General features: G+C 43.4%; 1 long non-coding RNA gene across 1 annotated transcript in view; it reads right to left on the reverse strand.

Moving 5' to 3' along the window:
* Positions 1-11,056, reverse strand: part of LOC142579684 (uncharacterized) — a 28,424-nt gene extending 17,368 nt beyond the window's left edge. Inside the window, exons 1-2 of the long non-coding RNA XR_012827432.1 lie at positions 10,816-11,056; positions 10,169-10,234 (exon numbers count right to left, since the gene is read on the reverse strand). This is a non-coding gene — a long non-coding RNA (uncharacterized LOC142579684). The remainder of the gene's footprint in view (positions 1-10,168; positions 10,235-10,815) is intronic.
* Positions 11,057-11,295: the final 239 nt, after the last annotated feature.

An 11,295-nucleotide genomic window follows, 5' to 3' on the forward strand; every position in this document is an offset into this window, starting at 1 on the left:
GCGCCTAACGTGTGTCGTTCACGAAGGTATGTTTATGTTTCAATAATTTACGAGTTTATCACTCTAACGCGAAGCACGGTGCCTTGAAGGAAGCTGAGGCAGTAATCTAACTATTCCTATCACCTGCGAATCTCAATCGCGCTCCTAGATATATCTAAGTACACGGGTGCTTTTGTATGTGCTCCTCTCCATATCTCTTGACTTATATGGTTTTTGGGGAGTGAAATCGAGCACGCGTGGTCGAGACCTCGCGACTACCAGCAGAAAGTTGCCGACGCAGTCATAGAGTCATAAATGCGCTCATAAGGATCATGTGGTCGCACACATTGCATTACAAAAGTTATGCTAAACATCGCACGTAAATAGAGCTGTCTGAAATACTTAAGTTGATTCTGATACTGCTATACTCCTAATACTCAATGAATTAGCAGGGGAGAAATAGAAGTATACGATGTTCAGCCATACATTGGGGTTGTCATTTTTTTGTTGTGCATAAATTGTGTTTTTACCCACTGTGTGATGACGCTTCAGTCAAGAATGAGGAAGCGGGTGCTACCAAGAACGCCTGACCTAGCTTGGTTGTTTCTCTACTTCAGCGCTCCTTTCAGGGCGACTCGTGTATGAAACCTCGGAACAGATCGATTTCTTGGAGACCTCAACCCTAGATGTCATGGACTCTAACAACGAGTACACCATGACTGTGGGCACGTTATGAGAAAAAGGAAAGATAAGTCAAACATCGAGTGAGTTTAAATATTCGAATGTGAGTGAGCAGTCGTCCTTCATAATTTCTGAAATTTTCGTTTTTGGGCTATACAACATCAAATCTCTAAACTCATAATCCCCCAAAGAATACTTGGAAAGCGTTGGCCCGGAGCATGGCAATGAAATTATCATCAGCATCAGCCTATTTTATGTCCACTGCAGGACGAAGGCCTCTCCCTGGGATCTCCAATAACCCCTGTCTGCCGAATGCGTTCCAACTCATTTTTATTCTTCCGTAACTTTCCTTCTCATAAGTAGGGTCCCCTCTGAATAATTGACCTAGATAAACGTATTCCTTCACAGACTCTAGAGGCTGACTGGCGATCCTGAACTGTTGTTTTCTTGACCGGCTATTGATCATTATATTTGTATTCTGCATATTAATCTTCAACCCCACTGTTAAGTTCCTCAATCATTTGTTGAAAAGACGGGGAATGCGGCAGATGGAAATTCAAGACGATGAGCAAAACGTGAACAAGGTGAAGGCAGGAGCCTGCATTCAGGCCTGCATGCAGGAGCCTGAATGCAGGAGCCGGCTCCTGCATTCACCTTGTTCACGTTTTGCTCATTAATCATTTGTTGTAACTCGTCCTGACTGTGGCTGTACAGGACAATGTCATCTGCAAATCAAATGTTATTGAAATATTTGCCACTTATCCTTACTTCTAGGCCTTTCCAGTATAATAGCTTGGATAAATGAGCATGCATACATCAAAGAGGATCCGCTAGATGCAAAAGATAGAAAAATATGTAGGGCCACTGTTGAAGGCTATTTCAACAGGAAAAACATTCCCAGTCTTTTGGATTTTTGTACAGCGAAGCTCCCTACCTGGAGGACTTGTGTGAATGAGCCGTACGTATGGTCTCGTAGGGTGGCTATGTGGGCTGGCTAACGTCCATAAAGTGAACAAAAAAAAAGAAAGCGCGTTCACCCAATAGCGGAGTACGAACGATAGTACGGTGGAGAAGAAAGGACACGTGATTTCACGGCGCGCCGCACCTACGGAGTGGGGAGGCCGCCTTCGCTACCGGCTGCGTTTGCTGTCGTCTGCCGTCAATACAAGGGTGCGGCAGTCGTGGCGGGAAAACACGAGGGATGTGTGCCGTGGTAACCGCTACGCTGTGTAACAAGCGGACTGTGCATTGCAGAGGTAGACCATTGCCACAGTTGCAACTCCAACAAAAACGGGAAAAATTGTAAGATCATGCATTGTGCGCGCGGCTGAAGAACAAGCCGAGTATGAGGAGAGGCATTGACAGCACAGACGCGACTATAAGAAACTACAAAGAGCCCGTGCGAAAGCGGAGGCTGTGATTAGTGACTTTGCCTCGGAAGAACGTCGGCGAGGAGAGATGCGATAATCTAATCGTCGGCGTCGATCGCAAGCTACTGATGAAGATCATGCACTGGAGGCCGCTCGAAGCGTCAAGCTAGGTCGTTCGAGTCAACGTCCAAATGGCAGAAGCGTGAGTCGCTACATCCTTCGAGTTTCACCGGGGCGAATTCCAAATTAATGGGAATGTTTCTAGACTCCGAGTTTGGCCATCGTTGATCGGTCCGCCATTGACAGCCACGCTGGCTAATCCGCCACCATATGAATGGTTCGGTCCCAATTTTTTTACTTGTTTATATGACTCGAAGGCTCTTTCGGTTTCAGATGTGGGTCTTGAAAGTAGGTGTTATAACTTTAAAGGAGTATTTTTTTGTGTTGAAGCCTTTGAAATGCCTGGTAGTATCTCAAGAACACGCCACATAAAGCCACGTGTAGAAACTACGTTACCAGCCAGGTGGCGGTGAAAATTATAAGCTTTCCGACTGTAATGACATATTTTCCAAATGTGGGATGTCATCTGACTCTCACAACACGCGGCCGAGTGACTGTGCGGAAATGTTGCAATGAGCTCGTGTCCTTCTAAAAATGCAAAGCAAATGTTCTCGCAGAGAGGCTCCACAATCTGTTCATCAAAGTCGATCGCTAAAGAAGCACCAGCGAGCAGCTTGAAAAGACATGCTTAGCCGGCAGCAGCTTCCAGTGCTTTCTTTTCCTCTTTCTGTGCAATCATTAAAATGGAGAACATTGGCATCTACGATGGTAACCGCTGCTACGGCGACTTCAAGAACGGCGGCAACACTGGGCAAACATTTCGGCTACTGTGGACATGGAATAGGTTTCGCTTGCGCCTAGGCCCGCGGGTTTGTAGGTGTAGGGGAACATTACGTTTAACAAGAAAATTGTTGCACCGATAAGGCCGTCTGACACCTTTTGCAAGAAATCAAATGCAAATACTCTGTCAGCAAAAACTATCAACGGTAAATTAGAAGAACATGTGCAGGAGGATGCCTACGAAGAGGATTACGCCGAAGCTGTACTGTATGGCGATAAAGCAAGTGACACCGTGTTTCTCCTTCAGTAAATAATAATCATCGCCATGACGGGAACCACAACGACGAGTGGCTCACAGAAACGCACCCTTCATCTGATTAAGTCCGATATCACGGCAAGAAGGCACCGAAGCTGTGGCTGAAGACCTTGAATGATGAGCTGACAACATCATCATCATCATCAGCCTGGTTACATCCACTGCAGAGCAAAGGCCTCTCCCATACTTCTCCAACAACCCCGGTCATGTACTAATTGTGGCCATGTCGTTTCTGCAAACTTCTTAATCTCATCCGCCCACCTAACTTTCTGCCGTCCCCTGCTACGCTTCCCTTCCCTTGGAATCCAGTCCGTAACCCTTAAAGACCATCTGTTCTCTTCCCTCCTCATTACATGCCCAGCCCATGCCCCCCATTTCTTTTTCTTGATTTCAACTAAGATGTCCTTAACTCGCGTTTGTTCCCTCACCCTAATCTGCTCTTTTGTTATCCCTTAACGTTACACCCATCATTCTTCTTTCCATAGCTGACAACATATCAAGCATTTAACAAATTTATAGACAGGTATTGCTTCAAAAGGAAGAACTGTTCTCGTTAGAAAAATATTGCTTGTTGAGGCCAATGCTGAATGGATAAACTACAGCTGCAATTAAAGGATTGCGAGTGAGTGAACCATAGAACGGAGATGCCATAGCAATGGCTCAGCAAATTATATAGTTAAAGAAAATTGAATTCTTGGGAAACTAAAAACATCAAAAAGCTGAACTCCCTGCCCAACTGCCCAAAATACTTTCGTACACCGACGCATGAAGACTGCTCCAACAACTGGAGCTACCATCCTTGGACTGAGGGGTCTAGCCATTGGTGTTCCAACCTATTTTGCAATACTGCGTGAAATTATTCATAGAGCTCTATCACAAAAAATGGTCAGCGAGTTTAAAATGCTGGCAATCTGAGGTAACAACGTTTACTCGGGTGCAATTCAGCAGGCGAGAGAATCGTAGTCGCTGTAAAGTGCGGCAAGTGCAGAGTGGACCTCCTTTTACGATACTAGAACTCTTCTGTAACAATGCCTGTTACCCCAAAAGAATTCAGCTGGTAGTCAGCAAATCTCCAATGTTTTGCTTGTAGCTGTCGTAAGTAGTACTGGATAAGATGGATTGCAGACTCAAGCAACTTGCTATCCGCATGGAAAATACTGCATCGAAACAAAACTATTACAAACAAAACATCGAAACACAACCTAAGAAAACCTAGAAAAGCACCAACAGGCCGGTACCGTGAGCACACCAGCGCTTTATCGACATACAAAAATGATGAGGAGGTGCTTCTGCGAGTCATCGTAACATGACACAGAGGCATGCGCCACTTCGCTACCTTTAAAAGAAAACGCGGCGAAGATGGGTCGTGCGGGACGCTGTCTCATCTACGCATTGCAGGACCCCACTCAAAGAAGTGTAAAAGGAAAATGAACTGTTTTGATGGTCACGGATTATGCGACTCTACCGTCTAAAACCCCGATCAGAGAGCTCGAGGAAACGAAATAAAACAAAGACACAGACTGCGACTAACGTAAACGTTGCCAGATGAAAAGAAACAAAAAGAAGTAACTTTGTTATTCTCCCGAACTTGAGTGTTTGATGACGACAGAAGGGGTTACATTGCTGTATTGATAGACGTAAAAAGTCAGAAGAACTTTATTATAGAAGGTATTTTACGTAGAGCGCAGTTAAAAGCTTCAAAAAGGATTTCTCACAACAAATCTTGGCTAGCAGCCAAGAAGATATAACGCTTCTGAGTACTGGAACTTCAGCTGTGTAATGAATGTACTCTAAAAGAGAAAGTGATGGACGCCATCAAGGCGCCCTTCATATGCAATTTTCAACCTCCGCATTGAATGATTTGGCATTTTTTGGTGACTGATGCTTACGTCCAGACATCCCAGCTCTTCCTAGAACAGGCCTATTAACTTCAGTTATTCATGTTAGGAAATTTCTGCCAGGGGAAATCCAACGCTTTCAGGGCTACCATAAATTTGCACTTATCAAAGCAGCCTCATTCCGAGCTCTGCTGAACATCAGTTACTCTTTCGCAGTAGCCGCAATTCTTAAACCCACCATGGTTGCGTAGTGGTTTTGGTGTTGCCTTGCTAAGTAGGAGGCCGAGGGATCAAATCCCGGCTTCGGCAGCCGCATTTCGATGGCGGTGAAATGCAAAAGCACCCGTGTACTTAGATTTAAGTGGACCTTAAAGAACCCCAGGTGGTCGAAGTTAATCCGAAGTCCCCCCCTGAAGGGTGCCTCCCAATCATATCCTGGCTTTGGCCTGTAAAATCCCATAATTAAATTTTTTAAGAATTCTTAAGATCGCCTCTGAGACTGCGAAGAACGTACAAGCTACACTGCAGAAGTTTTGCAACGACATGAATTTGGCATCCCAGACATACCACAAAGGTAAGGGCCTGAAAAACTAAACATTTCGAAAATAACAATGAGGAGCCTTTGCAATGAGATGGTGCTCCTATGTAAGCACTTGTTCAGAGAGCTGTTTCATAATTGGTACACTGCGGTAAAAAGACTCAAGGATCTGAGGAAGTGGCTGTATCATAACAAAGAACTCACCAATCAACATCACAGCATAATCAAAGCCTACATGGCGACTGGGCAAGACACGTTAACAATTTGTCGCCACGCTCACTGACGTCACCGATGCCATTTGATCACGACCATAAAAATATTACAACAGCCCAACCCAACAGCCTTGAGGAACAGTAATTCTTACAACATATGGCAAGCATCTTAAGCGGCACGAATTAAAGGGTACGAATTACGTTATCGGTGCAAATTTTTGTCACAAAACACGCGAAATCAAAACGAAGTTTTCGGATGGTGCGAAACCAAACCGACACAAAAAAGAAAGTTGCGTTGGCTTTCGATAAGCTGCTCATAAATGACTGCGTGCTTGTTTGGGATGGCGAGAAAGAAGAAAGCATGTCACTAAACAAACAAACTGCAAAATACCAAGTCGTCCAAGCACTCAGAGCACCACACAGAACAAGAATAACATTACTAAGTGTGAAAGCCAGAAGTGTCGTCAATAAAGTGCACCCACTTGAAGACTTGTTGCTATTTTATGAAGCAGGCATTGTGGCAAGCATGGAAACCTGACTCTCATCAGCTGTACTCGACAAGGAGTTTCCTCCTCCTAACTACGCTGTCATCTGAAAAGGCAGACCATCTCGGGGTGGAGGCGTGGCATTGTTAATTTGACGTTCTCTTTCATATATACTGCTGCCTCACGTCCCGGACACAGAGACGGTTTTTTGCAAAACAACGTGCCGTGGTACAAGCATTGTGGCAGATTGTTTTTATCGTAGCCCATCCTCTGGTCCCGAATGCACAGTTTCCACCCACGAGTTTCTTCAGCAACATGTTCGTAGTTCTGGTGTCATACTAATGGGTGATTTTAACCTTGTTAATATAAATTTAAGTAGCATGGAGCACACCTCGCAGGGTTAAGAGACTTTATCCGATTTAATGGTAAATATCAACCTCCAACGAATTGTGTCACGCTCATCGCGCGTTCAAGGAACAGCTACAAGTACATTAGATCTAATACCCATTTGTGGTCACGTGAGCGTTAGCAACGCTGAAGTTGATGTTGTTGAGGGTATTTCGGACCATGCCCATCTGCCGGTTAACACTCCATCACAGCTTACACTTTAAATGAATAGTAACTCATGTTCCAAACTTCAATAAAGCAGACGACGCCAGCGTACTAACTTATTTAGTTCATGAATATGGCGAGTTCATGGAATTTAACTATGATTCTACCACAACTGCAAATGACATCTGGCTTCGATTCAAGCAACTTGTTTATTATTGTATGAATAACTTTATTCCACTACGGATTACACAGTCCCAAAGAAATAACCCCTGGATAATATGAGAAATTCTGCACGCAAATCGGTAAAGAAAAAAGTGCGGCAGTGCGAATGTATCAAAACTAAAAACAGTCATTTCAAACTTCAAGACTAAAGCAGAGTAAGCAAAAGAACATTACTTCAAGGTCATGCTGCTATCATTCGTTACTGGTAACCGGCAGAGGTTCTGGGAGCATTTCCGCCCTACGAAATAAGGCAGTCCTCAACTAACATTAGAACTGATATGGGTGAAGTCCAACATCTACAACTTTTTGCACTCTGTCTTCACAAAATATAACGGGAAAATCACGAAGCTTACACCCCCCGATATTACGGAAATCAACCCAATGGATGTAAGTAATGAAGGAATATTAGACTAGACCCAAGAGTATGTTCAGGACCAGACGACGTACCAAATCCTTTTCTTAAACGACACGCAGAATAGTGCAGCAAATACCTTGCTTTCATTTTCCGCAAATCACTCCCCGCATGAAAACTTCCAGACAATTGGAAAAAAGCTAAAACAAGACCAATCCCCAAAGCAGGAAATAGCGATGACCCTTCAAACTCCCGACCGATATCGTTAACCAGCACGTCGTGCAAAATATTCGAACATTTAGTCTTAAAACACTTAATCGCATCCTTGGAGCGGAACGGTATTATCTAGCCAGCAAGGATTCCGTAGCGCATTAACAACTACAACGCAATTAACAAAGGTTGTTCATGATTTAGCACTGTCTAACAACAACTTCGCGCGAGCTGATATTATATTACTAGACTTTTCTGAGGTCTTTGATTCAGTATGTCAAAACAAGTTAATTGCAAAGCTCGGAAAAATAATTGCAAATAGATTATTAACACGTTGGGTTGAAGACTTTTTAACTGACCGTTCAAGATAGGTCCTGTTTGAGCAAGTACCATCAAAAACCCTGCCTGTCACGTCAGGAGTACCAGAAAGCGCCGTTCTGGGGCCTTTGTTATTTCTTATAATAATAATGATATCACAGACAATACTCTGCAATCATTAGGCTATTCGCCGACGGCTGCATTATTTAAAAAAACTTAACAGTCATTCAGATCACCTTGCACTAATTGATTGCTAAACCATCTCTCGAACTGGTGCGACCCGTGGTAAATGTCGAATAACCCCGCCCCCCCCCAAAAAAAAAGAAACTATGTATGACGATAACGTGAAAGAAAGAAGCTACCAAATATGATTACAGCATTAAAGTCACTAGGCTTCAAAAAGTGAATGAAAAACATCTCTAGGCGTCGCGATTGCTTCAAACCTCAGATGGGATGCGCACATTTTTAATATTACTTCAATTGTTCTGCGGAAGCTGTTTTAGCTTCGCAGATGTCTCCTGCTGGCGCCTGAAGCTACCAAGTTTTTAGCCTATACTATCTACGTTAGATCGGTATTGGAATACGCTAACACAGCATGGTTTGCTTATACAGTCACTAACATTAAAACAGTAGCAAATGTACAGAGAAAGGCTGCAAGATTCATCTGTAACAAATATAAGCGCACTGACTCTCCGAGAAATATGTTAACAGGTTCTGGCCTCTCAACACTGGCGATCAGAGCAAAACCAGCACGCTTGAAATTTCTTTTTCAGCTGCTTCACAACTATTATAAAATTGACGCATCATTATACATCCGTTCATCAGAATCACGCGTAATCCGGCACAAGCATTCACACATACTCAAAGCATTCACGCACACTGAAAGCATTCACACACACTCTTACCACAATGGCACTTTCAAGCACTCTTTTTTGCATTGCTATCAGGGAATTGAATTGTTTAGATCTCTCGATTACTAATGCGAATTCATTATCCGACTGTGCCTCAAAAATAGAAGATATCATCTGTTAATTCAATAACGCTCTCAACCCCACAGACATTTCGCCATCACTGGAAGCGTATTAGTGGCCGAATGCTCGCTACAGAGTGTTTTCAGGTTTGCTGTTATCTGCCTGTGCACCTCCCCTTTTCACGTATAATTTCTGTTATCTTTTGCTGTCGGTTACTTTGTGTTATCTAAAGGTAACAGTATGTGCTTTGTATATTATTTATATTATCAGTCTGTATAGGTTATAAGCGCTAGAAGTGTGTTGTTCATAAAATTTCAGCTCGGCATTCGTCCCTAACTATAATTAGGGAAATTAATTGTGTATAACTTTAACTTTTATACGTTTGTAATGGGTGTCACTGCATTGGATTCCTCTTTCTGTTTTGCTGTGTGGTGCTGATGTATTACTACACCTGCATATTTCATCTGTACGCCCACCTGCTATTGTCTCGGAAAGGGGCTGGCATCATTGAATATAAATGATAACATAAACAAATCTCATGTGATCGCAGGAAGCAGGCCGAATCAAAGAGCTGCATTCGTTTCTTCTTGTCTTACTGCCAACATCCATCGCTGGGAGGCATAGAGGTGATCGGCTACCGATCCTTTAAAAAAATTGCCAGAAAGACTGTTTTCGGAATCTGCGGCTAGAGCTTCTACTTCCACCTAACGAGATAGACAATCGTATAATGGACGGCCACGTCAAGGTATACAGAGACGATGAGCTGGCAGACATTAAGGGAAACGGATCAAGTTAGCTGGCATTCAAAACAGAAGACAGAACAGTGCGGTGTCGTACTGCCCATTTACCCTCGAGTAACCCTACTCTAATGGCACTCGAGCTGCCATACTATCCTACGACAAATTGAAATTGGCTATATAAACTGGGGAGGGGAGGTGGGCGGACGTATAAGATACAAGGCAATAAGTTCTTGCACTTGCAGCGAAAAAAAATCAGGCGCTGAAGAGGGGGCACCAACAACCCTCTGACAGCTACAATTTATTCCGTTGTGCTAAGAAGAACTAAACCAACGTTTTCTGCTTCCCGTTATACAGAACGAAGAACGAAAAAAAAGCGCAATCTGTCATAAAGCAAAGACTTGCAATGGGCATTTCTTAGGACCTCAGACAACGAGTCTGCTAAGGGGCACATAAGCATCTGTCGTACAACAAAAGGTTAAGCTTCCTGTCGCAGACCGTTTTTTACACTGGCTTGACTTTTAATGTTCACATATGTTGTACTCACTTCTGTTTCTCGGAATTGCATTCACAAATGCCAGGAAAGACACAAGGAGACACTTCCCCAGCATGGCTGCAAAAGCATGACAATCAAGAGAGGACAAGCGTTCAATGATAAAAAGGCAGCGGTTTGGTTAGATGAACTACGAAGGATATGAAATTATTTCACGAGGCTCTTTGAAAACAACTGTCGTGTAGCGCTAGCCCCCTTGTTTTCGTAGCAGCGGTAAGAATAAAGGCACAGAATTGCGGCATTAAATAACCAATTGTTCTATTTACATAGCATTAAAGGAGGAGCTCTCCAAATGACTATGCGCAGATGATCTCGTTACGGTAAACTTCAGGACAAGAAACATGGACGACCTTCTGGTAGCAAATAAAACTAGAAGATATTGTGGCGCTTTCTGCTACACCTTCATACAAGAGGATACAAAGGCTATATAACGCGAATACTTCCCAATAACGAAAACCTTAGTGCTTCCCGCTCACAGAAGAACAATGGAGCATGAACGCGAACTTGAATCTTTCTGGAAGTTGGGGGTGCACCTTTACTTAAAGCGTGGCATCGATTACCCCGCTACATTCCCAGCATGCTGATGAAACGAAAAGCAACCGAAAATATCAGGTTTTGTGAAAATATGCAAGCACACTTACCTATAACAATAATAACTGAGGCTATAAGGCTTTAAACCACAAGAAGTGGTGTCCAAACAACAAAAATATGTATTTTTTGCCAAGACCTTGAAAATGGTGTTTACCATGCGGATTTTTTGTCTGCACTTTGAACATGGAGTGGTCTCGGCTAGACTAACAGCTGCGCACGAAGAGCATAAATGGGCCACAATGCGTTCAGAAAGCACAGCTGGCCGAAAGGGAGTCACTATCAGTGATCAAAAGCGGTCGGCAGCAAAGGTAGCGTAAAACCACAATAGAAAAGAATACTATTCGCAAAGAGATGTTGGTAGCATCAAGAGATAGTGGGCAGAAATACTTAAGACATATGGTGGGACGACAATAGGTCTGCTACTTTATCGAATTGGTTCACTGCTCCAAGGGGCCGAAATAATTTTTTTTTCACTTATAAGGCTAGACAAGAAATGCGAAGCGCTTTTCAAGGAACTGCTACGTTGCGAA

Source organism: Dermacentor variabilis, chromosome 4 (assembly GCF_050947875.1).
Source record: "Dermacentor variabilis isolate Ectoservices chromosome 4, ASM5094787v1, whole genome shotgun sequence".
Lineage (NCBI taxonomy): Eukaryota > Metazoa > Arthropoda > Arachnida > Ixodida > Ixodidae > Dermacentor > Dermacentor variabilis.